We start from the raw sequence: 22,519 nt of genomic DNA on the forward strand, positions 1-22,519 counted from the left end.
CAAGCAAGAAAGGCCATTTTTAAAATGAAATACTTATATACCATTACAAATATAACAGTAAGCCATCAATTAGAATTGTTTGATAAACTCGTTAAACCAATTTTGAACTACGGTTGCGAAGTATGGGGCTTTCATAAAGCACAAAATATTGAACGTCTTCATACTCAATTTTGTAAAAATATCTTAGGTGTTAAAAGGGCAACTCAAAATGATTTCGTTTACTGTGAGTTAGGGCAACATTCGCTTATTGTAAGTAGATATTTTAAAATAGTTAAATACTGGTTTAAAATAATAGAAAGCAAAGAAAATAAGTATATTAAACTTATATATAACACAATGAAACATGACTTTGAATTAACACCGTCTAAAAAAAATTGGGTTAGTTCGTTGCATCAACTGTTGTCAAGTTTAGGGTTTTTAGAAGTATGGATACACCAAGGGGTAGGACAAAAAAGAAGTTTTCTTGCCATTATTCAAACAAAGAATTAAGGATTGTTTTTATCAAGATATGAATTCACGATTAACGGAATCTAGTCGAGCCTTGTTCTACAGGCATCTTAACATAAACAATGATTTAAAAATGTACCTTACAAGCATCTCAAATGAAAACCATCGCATTGCTCTTTCTAAACTCAGAGTATCATCTCATCGTTTAATAATTGAATCTGGCCGCTGGCATAAACCCATTGCTACTCCTTATAATGAAAAAAACGTACACATTGTCAAAAAATTGATGACGAATATCATTTTATTTTAGAATGTTCTTTATTAAATGACTTAAGAAAGAAATATATCGATAAAAAGTATTGGTTACGACCTAACATGCAAAAATGTATTGCACTTATAAATTCACAAAATGCACTAACATTAAGAAAACTAGCTTCTTTTACATTTCTTGGTTTTACAGTTAAGAATTAACACAATAATCCTTTATATAAGTAATGTCATTCATTAAATTAAATCTCCTATACATGTATAGCCTGACATTTCATTACGAATTGTTTAACTTAACATTAAACTAAAGCTCCTATACATGTATAGCTTGACATATTTCATTACGAATTGTATAACTTAACATTAAATTAAAGCTTCCATGCATTTATAGCTTGACATATTTCATTACGAATTGTTTAAGTTGCTTATCCTGTTTACCGGTAATTAAAATATTCATATGAAAAGTAACTTATCTATGTTTTGCTGATGTTCATAATACTGTTCTTTCTTACGTTTTCATGTATCCAATGTACACAGAAAATTATGATGCATTAATATACTCATTCTGAGTGATCGGCAATTATATCTTGATCGCCTCTATTAAAGGCTCATCCGTTTATGTACTAATTATGTATGTTTTGTTTTCTTGTGATCGGCAATTATTTCTTGATCGCCTCTTTTAAGCTCATTTCAGAAATTATGGGAATAATATTATTTTGTAATGTATTTTTTTATTATAATTATTTATCACTCATAATGGGCTTCTCCGCTTGTTTTCATGATTATTGTGTTGTCCATGCACGTTTTATGTATGTTTAGTTCACTTGTGAGTGTGGGCATGTGTGTATGGGAGTGGGTGTATTCGTGTGCGCGTGTGTGAGTGTGGGTGTATGCGTATGGGAGTGCGTGTGTATTATTATCTTTATTATTTATTTATTTTTGCATTTTGCTTTGCCTACGTTGTTGTTAATTTTATTGTGAATTTATGTTGTCCTCATGTGCCTACTATGGCGTATTGGATAGAAATAAACACCTATACATGATATCGAATAAAATAATGTAGAATCTATATGGATTGAAGTCTTCCCATCAAAAAATAAATCCATTCTTTTCGGCGTGTTTTATAGCACACCTAGTGCGGATACATCGTATATGCTTTAAATTGAAAATTCTATAGGACTAGCCAGAGAAACGCTTCTAAATGATATAATTATAACAGGTGACTTCAATATAAATGCTCTCGCCGAATTATCAGCACGAAAAGTTAACGAATTATGTCTACAATATGACTTAACGCAACTTATTCACGAGCCAACGCACTATTCTGAACATACATCTTCCATAATTGACCGTATCTTTGTAAGTAATCCGAACTCTGTATTGCTCTCTGGAACAGACCTGCCGCTCTTAGACCAGTCTACTAGGTACCACTGTCCTGTTTTTGTAACATTAAACTTTAGAAAACCTATATGTAAAACATTTTCTCGACATATCTAGCGTTACGATATTGGTGACTATTCAAAACTACGACAATTAATGGCAGATACCAATTGGGATCTTCTTAAATGCGATAATGTTGATATTTATGCAGAAAATATTACCAAAACAATTTTACAAATTGCAGGTTTATGTATTCCTAACAAAAATGTTTGTATACGCTCTCGCGACCTTCCTTGGCTTAATCATAACATAAAGAAAAAAATCCGACAACGAAAACGTCTATATAGAAAAGCTAAACAATCAAATAGTGATATGCTCTGATCAAACTTCCGTCGTGTCAGAAATGAGGTAGTATTACTTTTACGTAACCAAAAAACGATTATTTTAACAATATTGCACGTAAATTAAAGTCATCTGACCTTTGCGCTAAAGACTGTTGGAAAACGATTCGAAAAATTCATCCCTACTTATATAAATACTTCAATTCCACCACTATTCGATGATCAAGAACGTATCTTTGTAGCAAATGACTCATGCAAAGCTGATATGCTGAATAGGTATTTTTCTAGCCAATGTTCAATCGACGAAAGCAACCACAACCTTCCACCTATGAACAACTCAAACGTTAACATTCTTCATAATATTCATATTACACAGGAAGAAGTAATTGGCTCAATCAAACGCCTAAAGCTAGGAAAAGCATCCGGTCCTGATGGAATTGATAATAGAATCCTTAAAGAGTCAATGTATCAATTAAGCTACCCATTGTGTGATCTTTTCAATTCTTGTCTTAATACTCAAAAAATGCCTTCTTGTTGGAAAGTTGCTAATGTATGTCCTATTTTCAAAAAGGGTGATCCATCCGTAGCGTCTAACTATCGACCTATATCATTGTTAAATACTATTGAGAAGGTCTTTGAGAGAATATTACATAAAAATATTTTTAATTTTCTTAATTCAAATTCATTTTTTGCGCCAACTCAGTCTGGCTTCCTGCCTGGCGACAACTCAGTCTGGCTTCCTGCCTGGCGACAACTCAGTCTGGCTTCCTGCCTGGCGACAACTCAGTCTGGCTTCCTGCCTGGCGATTCGACAGTGAATCAGCTTACATATATTTACAATACATTTTGCCGAGCTCTTGACAATGGCCTTGAGGTCAGAGTTGTATTTTTTTTATATAAGTAAAGCTTTTGATAAAGAATGGCACAAAGGACTATTATAAAAACTACAACACGCGGGCATTCAAGCGAATCTGTTATCTTTTTTTGCGCGATTATCTTTTTGATCGTAAGCAAACAGTAATCTCACCGGGCGCGCATTCAAGTCCTATTGAAATTCTCGCCGGAGTCCCCCAAGGCTCTATTCTAGGACCACTTATGTTTCTAGTATACATGAATGACATCATCGTTGACATTCAAGCAAACATTCATTTGTTTGCTGATGACACTAGTCTTTTCATGGTTGTTAACTCGCCTAACGATACTGCAGCTGTATTGCAATCAGACATAGACAAAATCTCAAGCTGGGCTGACAAATGGCTTGTATCCTTTTGCCCATCAAAGTCCGAATCAATGCTTATATCTCGTAAAATTAATAATCCATTTCATCCATCGTTAACCATGCAGAACACTACTCTACCTATTGTCAATGTCCATAAACACTTATTTTTGTCTAATGACTGTACTTGGCATGTGCATATATCTTTTATAAAAGAAAATGCATGGAAAAGAGTTCATATAATGCGTCGATTAAAAATAATTCTTGACCGAAAAACTCTTGAGAAAATATATGTTTCGTTTGTAAGACCAATTCTTGAGTATTCAGATGTTGTTTTTGATAATTGTACACAATATGAAAAAGATGAACTAGAAAAAATCGAAACCGAAGCCGCGCGAATTACATCTGGATGCATGCGCCTAGTCTCATTAGAAGATCTTAACAATGAGCTAGGATGGGAATCTACATGTATTAGTCAACGAAGACGCAAACATAAATTAATACTAATGTATAAAATGAACTCTAGTAATGTACCTACTTACTTACAATCCCTCTTACCCGCAACAGTTGGGTCAGGCAGCAATTACTCTCTCAAAAATGCTCAAATCTTCAAACAATTCAGACCCGAACATCACTGTACTCAAATTCGTTCCTACCGTCTACTTTATCTGAATGGACTAATCTTCCCGATGATGTCAAAAACGCCGATTCGATCCTTTCATTCAAAAGGCGTATTAACATCGATCGACCAACTCCAAATTCTTTATTCTCGTACGGCGCGAGACGCTCTCAAATGTTGCATACGCGCTTAAGAACAAATTGTAGCGCCCTAAATGAACATCTCTTCAGACGCAACATCATCGCATCACCTCTGTGTCTCTGTGGACTCCATGAAACGACATCACATTACTTTCTCGAATGCACTCAGTATGCACATATTCGCGGCGAACTAACAAATAAGATATCTATTTATTCCGTCCCATGCATCGAAACTATTCTATATGGAGACGACATTCATGACTATTTAACAAATACCAAAATAGCTGATGCAGTTCATAAATTCATGTTCGATAGTAAACGATTTGATACGTAAACTTGCTACAGTTTCCTTAAACACTTCCTCCTATTTTTCCCAAACCTCACTCACTTTCTAGATTTATTATTTTGTAATCCAATTATGTTCGTTCTTAATCATGCAACTGTATATATTTCAAGGCGAGGGAGAAGAACCATATAAGACTTTGTCTTTCGTTCTCATCCCATTCAAACATGGTATTATATAATATAAATGTTGTATGGAATTGTTTGCATAAAAATGCTTGTTTGAAATAAATATGTTTAAACTACTCAATGATTTTAACATGGTTTCGTCAATAAATTAATTACCTGCTACTTGAAAAGCCATCCGACGCTATGTGCTTTACAAAACTAATTATTTCCGAAAATTTGAGCTGTGCCTGTAATTATTGCTATTGTCGTTAACAATGGCGCGTTTGTTTATGATGTCAAAGACGTTACCACGACGTCACGTCATTACGTTGTTCCGGTAATGGTTTGAAGCGCACGAAATGAACGTTATTGTCTATGTTGTAACGATATTGATTTAGAAGATGAATACCATTTACATGTTAATGCCGCTGTTACAATGAGTTAAGAAAAAATATAAAAACATGTATATATTTATATAAACCCATCTGTTTAATGTGACAAATCAATAATTTATCATGTGTGTACATTTATCAAATAAGTTTTTGTTGTTTGAAAAACAATTCCTAATAATACTTTTTAATACACTTTAGTACCGCCTTGATAGAACCAACGTGTTCGTACCATCGATTGTATTTATTTGTAGTTGTATTCTTTAATGACTATTATGTGTTATTCAATGTTATGTTGTTATGCTTAGTTACGTGGCAGAGAATAATGCGTGTATTTAAACATGAAGGCGATGTCTATCTGTCCGTTCGTCTCTCTGTCTGTCTGTGTGTCTGTCTGTTCTTGTGTCTGTCTGTCTGTTTGTCTGTCTGTCTGTGTGTCTGTCTGTCTCTGTGTCCGTCTGTTTGTCTGTATGTGTGTCTGTATGTGTGTCTGTGTGTCTGTCTGTCTGTGTGTATGCCTGTCTGTCTGTGTGTCTGTCTTTATGTGTGTCTGTGTGTGTGTCTGTCTGTTTGTCTGTCTGTGTGTGTGTCTGTGTGTGTGTCTGTGTGTGTCTGTGTGTGTCTGTCTGTCTGTCTGTCTGTCTGTCTGTATCACAGGTGGTTAGCGTGTGGCTATGATATTAATTAGTGAAAACATCATTTTGAATGATAAATAATCATAATATAACGAATAATCTACTTTTCTGGGAAAAAAATCAATCTTAAATATCTAGTGACATATTTTTTCAGAAAAGTTGATTTTTCGTTATAATATGATTATTTATCATTCAAAATGATAATTTCACTAATTTATATAATAGCCACACGCTAACCACATGTGGTATGTCTGTTTGTCAATAGTAACATAAGCGTTAGACAACTTCTAAGACCAGCTTGCCCAGTAGCCAGACGGCAGTACCGCGCTTACTTGAATGTTCACTCAAATAAGCGCGGTACAGTCTACTGGGCAAGCTGTTCTTGGAAGTTCTCAAGAGCTTATGTTACGTGTGTGTATCCCACTCTTTTTAATTAAATGTACATGACTGGAGTTGAGCTCACCAAGAAAAGGTATGAGTACGTTATTTGAACGCCGTTATATCTCTGAAATAATGTCAATTAATGTAAAATTTCAATTAAATAAACACCGAGAACTTCGTTCACAACTATCATTTCAAACCGGGAGAAACGAGTCTGTATTTAGCATTAAATAATGAACCGGTTATACTCTGAACCCGACAACCGCAATCAAGTCGATCAAGTTGATCGAACAACAACAATTTAAGTTACCAGCAGTTTTTATATGCATTTGGTAAGTTACAAACTAAGTTTATAATTTTTATTGCAACTGGCGAAGTAATATTATATTTGGAATATAATACGCTTGATTTATGTAAAGTTTGCATGGTGGTTACTGAGTAAACATGTGTTGTTTAAACTTATCGTGATTTCGGATAACATTTTCGGACTTCAAAGTCTTATAAGTTTATTTATATTCAAAATATCTGTGTTCATTTATTTACAAAAGACATAAATATTAATCAAATGTGCTAACAATTTTGACCAATGCCATCACATAAACTTCAAATTTCCAGTCAATTTAGTGACGATAAGTATAACTCATCAGTGTTGTAACTGGAGTTAAGTTTGGTTTGCAACAGGATTGTCAAAACAAATTGGTTTTAAGAATTTTAACAAAATGCAACCATTGACCTTTTCTTGATCTTGTCAACACATAAAGTGACAGTTGCAATTTCAAAGGCAAATAACTTCTACATGTACTATACAGTCGAAACCCCGATGGCTCGAACTCGCTTGGCTCCAATTTCCGGTTGGCTCAAACTCTCATCATAGCACCAATGTTTTATTGCTATATATTCATATAAAATTATGTCGAATAGCTCGAATTCGCGAGGCGCCAATTATCAGATGGCTCGAACTGTTTTCACAGTCCCTTAGACAAATTTCACACGTTCTTTTGTTCGGATGGCTCGAACTTGCTTCTGGTCACATAAACTGTTAATCATTTTAGACCGCTTACTTGATTTAACACCAGTTGCAAACAGGTCATCGACTTAATTGATTTGAGGAAAAGATGACATTTTGTATTAATGTTGTAATAAAAAATTATCTTGATCAGTGCAAAAACTGGCAGAATGTTCAATCTTAACTGGATGTAACGGTAATAGAAAGCTTTGTTTCTTGACGACAGCTAAGGAACGCAACACAGACTGACATAATGTTATTCTTGAAAACAGTTTAAATAAGAAAATATATGTAGTACTGTCACATATGTAAATGATGTGTATATAGTGCTGATGCATGGTTTTGTTTTATAGTGCTCTGTGTTACCAGAAAATGTGTTACGTTAAAACGTGCTGATATAATTTACTGATATTTGTTTGATTGTATTTGTTACTATTTTAAATATTGGTAAATAAAAGTATTAAGTATATATTTGGTTCTTTTAAATTTAAAAGCAGAAAGTAGTACGAAATAGAACGGAGTTAAAGCAATAGGTGAACTCTTCAACTAGAGGTGAAAATGAAACGCAGACTTATTCGTAAACAAAAGTTTATTAAAAATCTGATGGCTCAAATTCCGGATTGCTGGAACTTTTGTTGCCGGTCCCGACGAGTTTGAGCAATCGGGTTTCAACTGTAGTTTTTTTGTGACTGATTGCCAGAAAAGTTGAAGATTTTGTGTATTTATACCATAATAATGATGCTTTATTCACTTTTATATAATTATCAATTTTCAATGTTAAAGTGATATTATGGGCATTTTTCAATGTTGAATTGAGCTGAACAGAATTAACAGATCAAAAGAGTTAGTTAAAATGTTGTTACTGACCAATTATCTGCAACTCGTCTTGCTACCAGTTGTTTTATAAAAATATATTTTATATTCGATATTTTACGTGACTTGTGAGTCCTGTAAGCCGAAATGATCCGTAAAACAAAATTGTGTCTTTGTGTCCTATTAACGAATATGCATAAAACTTAATTTAGTATCACATCGTACACAGTGTTCGACACTAACTATTCGGAGTAAAATTTTTGGAGTCCGATCATACTTCATGTAGTCCAAAAATTTATATACCGTATTGTAATAACACATGTTAACCATAAATTGATAAATGATCTTTCATGTTTGGTTTCAGATCGAAGTTCTAAGTGACTGCTGCTGTTCAATATTTGTTGTCATTTGTATTTTAGATTGCAAAATTATTTAACAAATGCCATTAATATTTAAGTTAATTATTGTAAGTTTAAAAAATATTATTTTTTATAATGCATTTATATATATGCTTGCTTTATGATCATCGGGATTGGTCGTTACAGCCCATTGCTTTATACATTTTCCCCATAATTTTTAAAATAATAAAACAAAGCCAACAAACAAAGCCCCTGACATTATCGATTGCTAGTGGCATGGTGTTATTTACGCACAACTGATTCACAGTCGTTCTCATCCTCAGTGCATTGGGACCGTAAAACGTGCATTGTGTAAACAATTACGGGTATTGTGATGATTGTTTATAGTGATTAGACACTGTTTAGCGAAAGTTATAGATATTAACTACACACTCATCAATAATTTCAAACCCAGGATGTGGCAACTGTTTACCAAAGGGGGCATGATTTGAACAACTGTAGCAGAGGACTACTAATAAAACTAAACATGCGAAATAACAAGCCTCTTGGCACTGCTGTTTCAGAAAAGAAGACTTTCAAAGTTCTCACTAAATATATATAATTAAAAAAGTAACGTAGGGTCAATTGTAACCCAAGAGGGATGATTTTAACATAGCTGTTACAGGACCAGAATACGATGTTAAACAAAAAATAATTCCCTGCCCTAACGTTTTGAGAACAAACTTTTTAAATTATACATTTCTTCATCATTAGGCGTGGCAAGTTTTTACCCAAGGGACGATGTTAAAAAAATATTAGTAGAAGACCAGAATAAAATGATACATGCCAAAAACCAAACCTCTTGGCCTTGCAATTTTAGAGAAAACATTTTTAAAGTATTTGCTCCAAACATATAAAGCAAGAAACCCTCAGGGAGGGGCCACTTTTCAACCCAGGGGATTATTTAAAAAAACTTTAAAACTTCGGACGAGCCGAACGATCAACAAGAATGACTACTGTATAATCCCTTCCTTAATACTTTCACCTTAAATCGTTTTTGGAACGGACTGAAGCGATTTCGAATTCACTTGAAATATCATGAGCACAATTGTTGTGATAGTTTCATGATTTGGCAAAATATTTGATTTCTAGATTGTTCACAAAGTTTCATAACACCCACATAACACCCACATAAGGAAAATGCCAACTGGCACTTCATATTTTTCAGTAAACCTGAACCATTTTCAAACTCAGCAGATATACCATTAGAAAAAGCGTTCTGATCAAGTTTCGTGAGGATTGGGTAAACATGTAACTTCTGAAAAGATCAGAAACATTTTATTTAATTTGACAAAGCAACCTAGTTTTTTAACGCAGTTTTGTGATTTACCCAATTGTCATTTAGACCAATTTTTTGCAATGTTTTGTGAATATTGGAAATAAATATATTCTCTAGAGTGTTAACAATGTGCATTTTGACAACGGACAATGCAGGAACGATGATTAACAATCGGCAAAATATAATCACAAAAGCTCACTGTAAGCAAGTTGTGCTCATTTGATCTAATATAGACTCTTGCTAAGTACATGTGTGTAAGCTATGACAGAGCACTGTGAACAGGGTTTTTATTGAACGATTTTGTTAATAGACTGGGGTCCTTTGCTTTCCAAGTCGTTTGATTAAAACTCTTAAATAGAATTTCTTATTTTTTTGCTAACATACGCTATAAAATCGACAAAGTATTTTCATTATAATAATACAATAAAAGTATAAAAAATGCATCTCCTGACAACAAACTTGTTGACCAGACAGGGGTTTTCATAGGAAAACAGAAACATACTTATTCAAGTTCATAGTACAAATGATATTGTTCTTGTTGTCCCCTACCGGTGAAACCGGAGGGGACTTATGGTTTGCACTCGGTCTGTCTGTCTGTCAGTCAGTCAGTCTGTCTGACACACTTTTCTGGATCCTGCGATAACTTGAAAAGTTCTTCATATTTGTTCATGAAACTTAAAACATAGATAGATGGCAATATGGAGATTAGGCACGTCATTTCATTTTGTTCCTATGTCAAGAATTCTGGTTGCTATGGCAACAAACATTTTTTTTAAATCTAAAAAAAATCTGACTGGTGGAGTTTCACCGGTAGGGGACAATATTGCTTGGCAATCTCTTGTTTTCTATATGCTTCCGACATCACTTTGTTTTGATTGAACACTTCACTAACAATAGACCAGCTGTCTATAATCTTCCTTGTTAAGAAGAACTCTTAAAGCTCTCAAACAGTTGTTGAAGTGTGAGGTCATGACTTGGTATTAAAAACTTCCTTCGGCGGTATGTAGAGGGTGAATATTAAATTATTACAATTTAAATGTGACAATAAACAAATAAAAATGAAAGTTTTTATAGACAGTGATCGACAATGATTATTCTAAGTAAAATTTTCGTTGTGCAGACATTCTGACTTTGCGAAACGAATAAATAAACGAATGGATTTTTTTAATAATTCACAGATGATTTTGAAGGAGTCTGACGGACTTCCTTGAGACAAAAACAAGGAGTCCGAGTCTCATTTCCACGAGTCTCGGACTACCGGACTCCCGTTAGTGTCGAACACTGCGTACTTGCATGATCAGTTGTCAAACAAAAGTACGGTTGATATTCAAATGCATTATTTTTCTCTTTCCGTTATATTTTTTAGTTAATAATAATGTTGATGCTGCATTAACAAATATAAGTGTATATGAAGTGAAAACACCAAAAATACACAACGGTTGCGATAGACACCTATAAACTGTTAGATGCCCATAATATCACTTTAACACGCTGGCATTTGGACCAATGAACTGTTTGCATTGTAAAAGTTAGTGATTTACTTAAAAATGGTATTTCATTTTAATTCGTTAAAAAAGGTCAGGTAAATAGTAGATGAGGTCCGTTAATAAGCAAAAATTGTAGGTCCTCATGCCCATTGTATTATTTTCCTTTTGCATGAGTGACCTAACTTAACTATTGGTTTGCAAAAGAAACTGAAAACGTGATTCCATGATGGCTGGCAATAAAATCATTAATGACATTACAATTCTCATCGAAAATGACAAATAACAATGAAATTAACTGCATACATCATACTTAGTATGAATTAATGAAAAGCCTGTGTCATTCAACATTCAACATTTTTATAATGCCAGAGAACAAGTGTTTGTAATTTTGAGGTCAGTCTACTGAAAATTACTCGCAGAGAAAAATACATCGAACAAGATTATCTTTCTAAAATGGAAAAAGACAAACATTGTTTATATGTTAGTGGATTTGTCTAAATTCAAATTCATACACATATTGATATTCAGATTTATAATGTTTGTCACTCTATATAGTTTACTGTAATGGCATGTTAGTGAAATGGAAGGTATTGAAAGGTAAACATATTAATTAATCTTAGTAATCTTAGCAGCAGGATGTGCCAGTGTGGCCAAATGACCTAAGGATACAGTGTTTCTACCTTTCTCCAAATATTTGGTAAATATACTTATCAAGTTACGTTTTGGAGGTAAATATGGATATGCAAGTTTTTTTAAATTGCAACTACTAGACTATATTATTTGTATGTGTTGCAAAATCTGCAACTATATAGTCACCAGCAAGAGGTACAACATGGCTTGTTTTGTATTGTATTAATATGTTTAGGGTTTGGTTTATTATGTTGTTCATTTTATGAGTCTTCATTTTTAGATCACCTGACCCTTCTCAAAAAAGTGTGTGAAATGTACGTTTTACATACGTTTTGCGTGCGTTAAACGTGGCGGTATTGGCACTGCGTTTCTTGTGCGCTTTTTCTTACCGAGTGAGTTTTTAACAAAAACAAACAAACAAGAAAATGTGCGCTTTTTGTGGATAAATGTGCGCTTTATGTGCGTTAAACGTGTGCTTTTTATAAGTGTGTTCAATGTGCGCTTTTATGTGCGTTAAATGTGCGTTAAACGTGCGTTTTTTATATAAGTGCGTTTTTGACTACCATTTATGTGTGTAAAATGTGCGCTTTTAAGTGCGTTAAATGTGCGCTTTTTGTGAGTTAAATGTGCGCTTTTTTTATTTAAAAAGCGCACATTTAACTCACAAAAAGCGCAGTTATAACCCACATAAAAGCGCACATGTGTGTTAAAGTGCGCTTTTATGTGCGTTAAATGTGCGTTAAACGTGCGCTTTTTATAAGTGCGTTTTTGACTGCCATTTATGTGTGTAAAATGTGCGCTTTTAAGTGCGTTAAATGTGCGCTTTTTGTGAGTTAAATGTGCGCTTTTTTATTTAAAAAGCGCACATTTAACTCACGAAAAGCGCAATTATAACCCACATAAAAGCGCACATGTGTGTTAAATGTGCGCTTTTATGTGCGTTAAATGTGCGCTTTTTAAATAAAAATGCGCACATTTAACTCACAAAAAGCGCACATTTAACGCACGTTAAGCGCAGTTATAACCCACACAAAACGCACAATTTACGCACAATGGCAGCAAAAAACGCACTCACAAAAAGCACACATGTGCGTTAAAGGTGCATCTTTTGCCTTAACAGTTGATTCAATTATATGCTGTTAAAAGTTTTTTTTAATTCAGATATGCAATAAAAACCAATAATTATATAAACATATATATTTGTGTATTTTAATAATTACAAGATAATTCAATTTTATACTTTAATGTACACCAACATTTTTTAACATACATGAGTAATTAAATATCAATGGCAATTTGATGAAATAAATATAAACATAATTTGATTATAAATAAACAAAAAATAATAGCATACTATAATAACATGTACAGTATATACACACGAACAGCTATATACATAAGAAAGATGCATATCAATCAAGGCCTTTCAGCATTTCTTTGAGGCAGCGGAGTGCAGCTCTCATCTTTCTCTCCAAGTCTGCCACCAGCCGGTCAAACTTCTTTGCAACTATTATACTGTCATGGCCTTTGCGCGATGCGTCTCGTGCATGATCTCATTTGATCAGGTCCTGAAAGATATTTTATAATGTAAGTGTTGAATATTGCTGTTATGGTAATCTTGTTGCTATAAAAATTATAAATTTAAATCAAAACTAGTTTGTTTGCTTGTTGTTTTTGGTTGTTTATTTTGCAATTTTAAACCCCTGATCACATGTGACTTAACGCTTTTCATAAATAAATACGTTTGATAGAAAATACTGTTTGAAAATGTACCAAGATATGTGGTCTCATTTTGCTGTGTGGACTGGTCGGAAGTGTGACACCTTTAAAATGCAATAACCAGTACCCTGTATAGTTTTACCTCTAAACAAATCCAGCTTTTCTTGGTCAAGGAGAGGGCGCGGTTTTCCCACTCCTGTTCTCCTCATGTCGGTCAGCTTGTGCAGGGTAAAACCTGGTATTCAAGTCCATACATCAGGTAGTCTCTCTTTTGCTCCCTTTTTTGGCAGGCGATGCGATGATGCACATTCTTTCCATGGGGTTTAACCTTTAAATTTAAAAGTTCTCATTTAATATGGGGGAAAAATCTGTTCATTAATGACCAAAAATAGGTATAAATAACTTTAAGATGACAATAACCATACAATACAGCCATAATAATTCAAATGGTGTTGTTTTTCTTTAAAATTGCATTACATTTACTCATCCATTGACATTTCCCAGTGACAATACATAAATATGATAATGATCATAATTAATTCAATAAACTAAATAAAAAAGGTATGCAGAATTGAAAATACGAACCTGTTACAACAGACTGTTCTTCAGTATTCCAAAAATACAGGCAGTTGTTGAACTAGACCATATCACTTTATATGTCTTTAACCACCCACTTTTAATCTCCTTTATTGTTGATTTACACATTGTAGTAAATACACATTTTTTTCATCACACAATACTTCATGCTGAAAGTATTTCAAGACATTTTACACTAGAATAATAAGTCTTAATTCTAGCTTAAAGTCAGTTGCTGATGCTGCTTGTTTTCAAAAAATAACTTCCTATCTGTGGTTCTCAAATAGATGGTGCCTGAACAAATCAAAAGTATATCAACACCCCTTAGTTAGGCTTAGATGGAGGACTGATAGGGACTGGCTATTCTCTTATCTGATACCATGCTGTGTCTAAGCCAAAAATTGCATAATTTGAGAAATACTGATAAGGCAGTCATTTCAACACAAAAATATTTATTGAATAATACACAGCACCCTTAACACATTATATTTAATTGTAAATATTTAAATATAACATGCTGAATGGTTTTAGCAAAAAATATTAATAGTATAAATATTATTTTAATTGCCTTTTAAAATGTATGTTTATGGTCAATGTGGTAGACATTAATTGTATTAGGGTATAAATATCAGTATAAGAAAGTTCAAATACTTATTTATGTTGAGGAAATATAATTGATACTATCAAGCCCACATAATACTTTTGACACTTTCAATATTTTTAATTAGTTACACACAGTCTGATTTAGGTGGAAATTTTTCGGCGTAAGCTGCATAAGCCAGCTTTTCACCCTGACTTGACCTTTGTAAGTGTCCAATAAAATTCAAATAAAATTTCCCGCGGCTAGGTACGAATGAATACACTTCATTTATTCCATTGGCTGATTTGAGTATACCACCAGAACATTGGAAACATATCCGCGTCTTTGTAACACTGTTTTACTGTATGAAACAATTTTATCTCTAATGAAAAGGCTTAATAGATAGAACAGTTTTACACTCAATTCTCGACATCAATACAGTTTGTGCGTACACCTTTTATTTTCAGAGTATTACCAACGCAAAAGCGTTTATACTTAAAAGGCTATGTTCTCATATTTAGTACTTACTTCCATATTCCTGTCAACATGTTAACATGTAAAAGTATAAAGAGCAGTGGAAGCGAGGCCTCACTTTAAAGAATTGCATTTCAACCCGCGAGGTTTCGGGTCAAGTCGCGGACATTCAGAGTTTATATACAGGTCATCACCGGAGTTCGCGGTCAGTAAAATAATCGTTATATAATAAAGACGCTATCCGTGAACTAGGTGACCTGGAATTTTCTTTAGACCAGAAATATGTTAAAAGAAGATATTCAGCAATATAATTATGGTATGTCAATAATAGATTCTTAATGTGTTTTCAACAATACAATGATAAATATTATTTTTAATAAATTTAACAATAATTATTCCACCATATTGCCTAATGTACTAAAGTGATATTATGAGCATGTAACAGTTTATAGGTGTCTATCGCAACCGTTGATTATTTTTGATGTTTCTACTTCATATACACTTATAGTAATTAATGCAGCATCAACATACTAAAACAATATACCAGAAAGAGAAAAATAATGCATTTGAATATTAACCGTACTTTCGTTTGACAACTGATCATGCGTTTACGAGTTGAACCTAAATTTAGTTTTAGTGCAGATTTGTTCATACGACACAAAGACACAATATTGTTTTACGGATCATTTCGGCTTACAGGACTGGGTGGGTCACGTAAGAATATCGAATATAAAATATATTTTTATAAACAACTGGTAGCAAGGTGAGTTGCAGATAATTGATCAGTAACCACATTTTAACTAACTATTTTGACCTGTTAATTCTTTTCAGCTCAATTCAACAGTGCAAAATGCCCATAATATCACTTTAAGCATGAGCACGATGATTCTCGATACTGTTAATAATCGAATCAAATAGCAATGCCCGACAGACCACTAAAACAGGTTTGTTCTCGTGTGGCCGGTTGACTCATATGTTTAAATTTCACTTCCATTCTTCTTTTGGTTTTCTGTTTTGTATCTATAGGTTTATGACCAGCAATATGTTATAATGTAAAATAAGCCGCGAAAACTCCCCGTAACATCCCGTACTGCGTGTGATGCAGCTAAGAACTGCACAGAAAAAGACATTCGCTATCCTTGATCTCATTCATTAAACTATTTACGCCGTATATCTTTTTTAAAGATATTTCTTGTTAGAAATGTTTGAGATTAAAACGTAAGCAATAGGTATGCATTGAAATTGTATGATAAAGTATGTAAACATTAAACAGGTTAATATGGACAACCAGTAATTATTCAAACTGCCCCTTATATTATTACAGGTTACTGAGATATATGTCTATGTTTAATCATTTGATATAAATAAATTGTTAGAGCCTGCAACAATTTTGTTTCTTGTTCAATTTCTGTACAACATTTGCTAAACGGTTGTTAAAGACGCACTTTTTAAGAAGTGTGTTAAACATGTGTCTTTTTAGATACATCCTTTTAAAACAGATCATATGATAAAAACGCACTTATGAAATAAAAGACTAACTTATGCTTAAAAAAGACGCACATCAAAATAGAAAAACGCACTTTTGTGAGAAAAAACCCACATCTGTAAACCTTAAAACACACTTCTTAGATAAAAGACGCACTTCCTAAATAAAAGATGCACTTCTTAGATAAAAAACACACATTTTGCTCACATCTACACTCAAAAGCGCACTTACAGATGAAGAAAACACACAAAAAACGCACTTCCTAAATAAAAGACGCACTTCTTAGATAAAAAACACACATTTTGCTCACATCTACACTCAAAAGCGCACTTACAGATGAAGAAAACACACAAAAAACGCACTTTTTTGCTAAAATAACGCACTTGAAAAGTAAAAACGCACAAAAAGCGCACTTAAATGCACGTTTGAACACTGAAAACGCACATATTAACAAAAAACACACAATTAACACACTTTTAAGTGCGCTAAATGTGTGTTTTGGTAAAAAGTGTGTTTTTATTTGACAAGGGGAGCACAAAAGACTCCTAGTGAACTATTGAGAAGTGTGGTGTCTTGCTTTGTTTGGTGTCACCTTTAAGCTTGTTATTGCAATAGTAAACACATTTTCATTCAATTTTAATGAATAGTTTTGTCTTTGAATCAAGATCACTTGCCTAAAAAAAGGTAATCTGGCGAAATCTTATAAAATCCCCGTTACTGCTAAAGAAGTATCATTTATGTTTCAATTTTGATTAATCTAGGTTAGAATGTTTGTTTTGATAATATCTTGGTCAAGATTGAATTTGGGTCACATTTTTCCAAAAACTAGATCAGCAGGTAAAGTTTTTACGATTGATATTCTACGATCTCATGTGAACACGTCAAGGCCATCATGGCCCGCTTGTGTAAGTTGAATTGATGAAGTTTTGTAGAAATTTTGCTAATGACTTACAATGCCAAAGGAAGCCTCCAAAGCCCATTGGTTCAAGAAACATTTTTGCCTATTCAAGACTCAGCAGCCAAATAAGGTGAGTGAAATCTTCCATTAAGTCCTACTACTTCTAATAGTCCACAATGTTATGACAAAATGCCATGTCGCCCATGTCAAGGCCACTTGAAAATATTGAAAATATGTCACAAGCGCAAACCTGATTAAAAAAACTATTTACACAAACTTGTGCAAAAGTACAATATTTATTTTTTATTGTTTATATTTTTGCGTAAAATTATGTTAAGTTTATCTCTTTTATTGCTTATATTTTTCTAATTTATTAGCTAGGACGGTATGGAGAAAACTCTTTGTTCTTTGCCACAAGAATTTTATGGACAACAACCAGTGGAATGATGTCAGCCTGTAAAGGAACTGGGAAAGATTGCTGCTGTATGAATTGGCTCTGTGGAATTCGAGCTTTACGGATCGTATTTACTGGTAAGGGTTATGTTTAGAGAAAACAAAACAAAATGTAGTACAATATATAATAGCAACTAAAAGGATTTTGTAGAATTTTGTAGCTTTTTTACATAAAAACCAGGAACCGGAGCAATTATAAAATCCTTTAATGACCAGTACTGAATCAATTGAGTCATGTTCTGAGAAAACTGGGCATAATGCATGCAGTCTCTGCCAAACTAGTCAAATTTTTACAGGACAGTAGGTCCTGTAAACTGGGAAAAACACAGGACCTCCTCTTTTTTTACAGGACCTACCAACTACATAACTATATTAATAAAATAACATGAAAAGCGGCCATACATGGTACTTGTTTAGTTTGTTTAGCGTTTGTTGATTCTTGTTGCTTAGTCTCAGTGCGCATGTCAGAGAGGAATCTGGTCAATACGGCCTAAACCGACAACGGCCTAGATAATTGATCACCAGCCTTTTTCAATCAGGGTCATTGACAGTCAAGATCATGACATTGCGAACGAAGATGATCACAATTATTAATAACTATCTCGATTACGTCCATACAAATTGATATTTGTGTCATTTAATAATCAGATTTATAATTATCTTAATCAGCGACTAGGCCATCATGGATTTAGACCGTCCTGACAAGCATTCGTCATATGGTAATGACGCAAAAAAATGGACCAATCAGGTGCATCACCAAATTCCATAGAGTAGAGCGTTGGAACGGAAAGACGCGATCGCTATTTTTATACCGCAGAAAACTTTCAGAGCTGTAAAAACATAAACAATCAACAATTTTGTTAATTTTTTTTACCGAACCTGTAAATTAGACCGACAGGCCGGACCTTCCAAATTTTACAGGACACGTCCGTCGGTCCGACCATGTTTGGCAGAGACTGTGCATGTTCGAAAAGTGTCTTCACAGATAAGCCTGTGCAGTCCGCAAAGGCTAATCAGGGACGACACTTTCCGCTTTTATAGATTTTTATGCCCCCATTTCGAAGAAAAGGGGGTATATAGTTTTCGCACTGTCTGTCGGTCGGTCGGTCACACTTTTCGTGTCCGCTCTCTAATTCAAATAGTTTTCATCCGATCTTTACCAAACTTGGTCAGAAGTTGTATCCAGACAATATCTAGGTCAAGTTTGAATATGGGTCATGCCGGGTCAAAAACTAGGTCATGGGGACACTTAGTGCATTTCAAGGATTTATCATGGTGTCCGCTCTCTAATTGAAGTAGTTTTCATCTGATCTTTACTAAACTTGGTAAGAAGTTGTATCAAGACAATATCTAGGTCAAGTTCGAATATGGGTCATGCCGGGTCAAAAACTAGGTCACTGGGTCACTTAGTGCATTTCACGGATTTAGCATGGTGTCCGCTCTCAAATTGAAGTAGTTTTAATCTGATCTTTACTCAACTTGGTAAGAAGTTGTATCAAGACAATATCTAGGTCAAGTTTGAATATGGGTCATGCCGGGTCAAAAACTAGGTCACGGGGTCACTTAGTGCATTTCAATAACTTCTATCAAAGCGTTTATTGGGGGCATATGTCATCCTATGGAGACAGCTCTTGTTAGTTTCAAGGAAGTCCCTCCTTATCGAAAATCAAGGTTAGGCGGAAAGCGTCGTCCCTGATAAGCCTGTGCGGACTTTTCTCAGAACGCAACTCAATTATAAAATCTTTTATGCCCACAAGTGGATCATTGTGAAATTCTTAATGCCCATTAATTTTATCAGTTGTGAAATCCTTAATTCACAGCATTAGATCAATTGTGAAATCCTGAATGCCCAGTTTTGGATCATTACAGCGTTTTATCCAGACCTTACTTATCATGAGTGATTTAGTGAAGGAATTATCTCCCTTGCATGCTTTTCTGATGAAACTGTAGTGTAAAAACTAAGATGTTGTGGTGAAACATATTGGAGCCTTGTTCTGGGAAAACTGGGCTTAATTCATGTGTGTAAAGTGTAATCTCAGATTAGCCTGTGCAGTCCACACTGCTTAATTAGGGATAACACTTCCTGCACAAACTGGATTTTCGCTAAGATTTCCTTTAAGCGAAAAATACCATAAAAGCAGAAAGTGTTGTCGACTGATTAGCCTGTGAAGGCTGCACAGGCTAATCTGGGACGACATTTGACGCATGTGCATTAAGCCCAGTGTTCCAAGAACAAGACTCCAATATTAGCACACCCTGCAGCAGAAGTCATAAAAGCAAATTGTGCTGACACTTTATTCCATTGAGAGTTATTTGAGATGTGTCATGTGTTTGCTGTGTTGTAGAGAACTGAGAATGTTTTTTACAAGTTCTTACAGTACATGGGTGTTTGCTTTACATGGCATTTGGAAAGGTCTGATTATTTTTGTGTTCTATTACGGTTATGAACAATGTTTTTATTAGCTTTTGCAATACATGGGCTATCATGTTCTAAAAGGATTTAGTGTAGTGTAAATTTATATATTTTAGCTTGATTTAATTGAAAGTCTTAGGTTTATTGAAATGCTTTCGAGTCCGTTTCCTGGGACTAGAACCAGTACTTGGTGTGTCTCGAGTCCGTGTCCTGGGACTAGAACCAGTACTTGGTGTCTTTGAGGGTGGATCGAAAGAACACTCCCAGTGGGAATCAAACCCGTGACCTACCGGCAGACACCATATCCAGTAAACGACCACTATGCCATGGAGAGCTGCAAAAGATTTGAAAAGATTTTTATCACGGTTTTGGTACATGATTCTAAACAAGTCATTCGCACCCAAAAGTCAATGGTTTAAAATGAATTGTTCATGGGTCTAAATACAGAAATGTGTTACTTTTTTTTTGTTTGATGTTCCAAAAAAAGTAATTGGTGATTATAATTCTATAGACTTCAACTCTATAGCTTCAGCTTTTATGTTGGTATTGTTTTGACATTAGATATGCTGGTTACTTACATGAAGACCTAGCTTAAGATTGAGTTTGGGACCAGTTGGATCAAGATCAAGTCACTGTTATCTAAAATAGAAAAACTGTTATCTGCTCAATACCTTGAATTAAGATGGATGCTGAAAGTTTGTTTGTAGGTACCTTAGCTAACATGTTCATTTAGGGATTGCACGATTATTTAAATTAATTTCTTTGAGAATGCATTTTTTGTTGTAATTGGAATCATAATTTTATTTCACTACGCTGTATCCTGTTTTTAAAAATCTGTCTGAATTCTGAAGTCAAATTTTGTAAAAAAAAAAAACCATTTGTTTGGTTTGCTCTACAGACATATTGCTTGATTATCGCCTCGTTGAGATGGTGTCTGGCAAATATCTTGAAAGTTCGTCATCACTTTAAAGATCAGGAGGTGCAATAACATTGTTACATCTGGTAAAAACCCAGTATGGAGAAAAAACAATGCTCTGTCTGCTTGCATGTTACAATTATGTAGATTAACCCTTTCAGTGCGGGAACCGGATTTTGAAGGCCTTTGCAAACAGTTTGGATCCAGATGAGACGCCACAGAACGTGGCGTCTCATCAGGATCCAAACTGTTTGCTATTCTGATAGTATTCTTTGAAAAAAATCGAAGAAAATGCTAATTTTAGAAATTCAGCAGACGACATTTTAGCAGAAGACAAATTACCCAGCATGCAAAGGATTAATGGTGTGTTCTTATTTTTGTCTGTTTGTTATCTGAGGATCAAGCTTCCATTAAAACTTGTGTTTTGCGTTTGTCTTTTGGATAAAACTTGTCTTTCTAGAATTATGTTCAAAGATTTAATGTTAATGAATAGAAACATTGTCATGTACAAGTGTTCCCAAATTGATAGTAAGATATAAAAGAGTTTTTGAAAGTAATTGTTGTTTTTGAAAGTAATTGTTGTTTTTGAAAGTAATCGTTGTTTTTGAAAGTAATAGTTTTCTACAAAAAGTAGATGTATTTTTATCTTCTAACAAATATACAATTTAGTTAACAATTTTGATAAAAGTATGCAATACATGTATAGGAGCCCAATTCTGTGAACACTGGGCTCAATGTATGTACGAATAGTGCCATCCCAGATTAGCTCTTTCAGTTCGGGAACCGAATTTTGAAGGCCTTTGCAAACAGTTTGGATCCAGATGAGACGCCACAGAACGTGGCCTCTCATCAGGATCCAAACTGTTTGCTATTCGGATAGTATTCTTTGAAAATAATCGAAGAAAATGCTAATTTAAGATATTGAGCAGACGACATTTTAGCAGACGACAAATTTCCCAGCATGCAAAGGATTAGCCTGTTCAGTCCACACAAGGCTTATCACTTTCCTCTTGTATGAAATTTTATCAATATAAAATACATGATTCTTGAACAAAAGTACTCAAGCAGTGGAAATATGATCTATTGCCTTGTTGTATAATGTGCCTATATTTACGGCAAAATATCA

At 34.1% G+C, this 22,519-nt stretch overlaps 2 protein-coding genes and 1 long non-coding RNA gene across 3 annotated transcripts in view; 2 read left to right on the forward strand and 1 right to left on the reverse strand.

Moving 5' to 3' along the window:
- Window positions 1-6,556: 6,556 nt before the first annotated feature.
- LOC127847998 (heparan sulfate glucosamine 3-O-sulfotransferase 1-like) overlaps window positions 6,557-22,519 on the forward strand; it is a 210,173-nt gene continuing 194,210 nt past the window's right edge. Inside the window, exons 1-2 of the mRNA XM_052380266.1 lie at window positions 6,557-6,597; window positions 11,881-11,945. The gene's annotated coding sequence lies outside the window, so the exon portion shown is untranslated. The remainder of the gene's footprint in view (window positions 6,598-11,880; window positions 11,946-22,519) is intronic.
- On the reverse strand, window positions 13,106-14,611 carry LOC127848001 (uncharacterized). Its single transcript, XR_008034264.1, has 3 exons — window positions 14,183-14,611; window positions 13,740-13,925; window positions 13,106-13,446 (listed from the first exon to the last, which is right to left on the reverse strand). It is a non-coding gene; the product is annotated as an uncharacterized LOC127848001 (long non-coding RNA).
- LOC127847999 (heparan sulfate glucosamine 3-O-sulfotransferase 5-like) overlaps window positions 17,279-22,519 on the forward strand; it is a 162,696-nt gene continuing 157,455 nt past the window's right edge. The window contains exon 1 of the mRNA XM_052380267.1: window positions 17,279-18,142. The gene's annotated coding sequence lies outside the window, so the exon portion shown is untranslated. The remainder of the gene's footprint in view (window positions 18,143-22,519) is intronic.

This window comes from Dreissena polymorpha, chromosome 10, assembly GCF_020536995.1.
Source record: "Dreissena polymorpha isolate Duluth1 chromosome 10, UMN_Dpol_1.0, whole genome shotgun sequence".
Taxonomy (NCBI): domain Eukaryota; kingdom Metazoa; phylum Mollusca; class Bivalvia; order Myida; family Dreissenidae; genus Dreissena; species Dreissena polymorpha.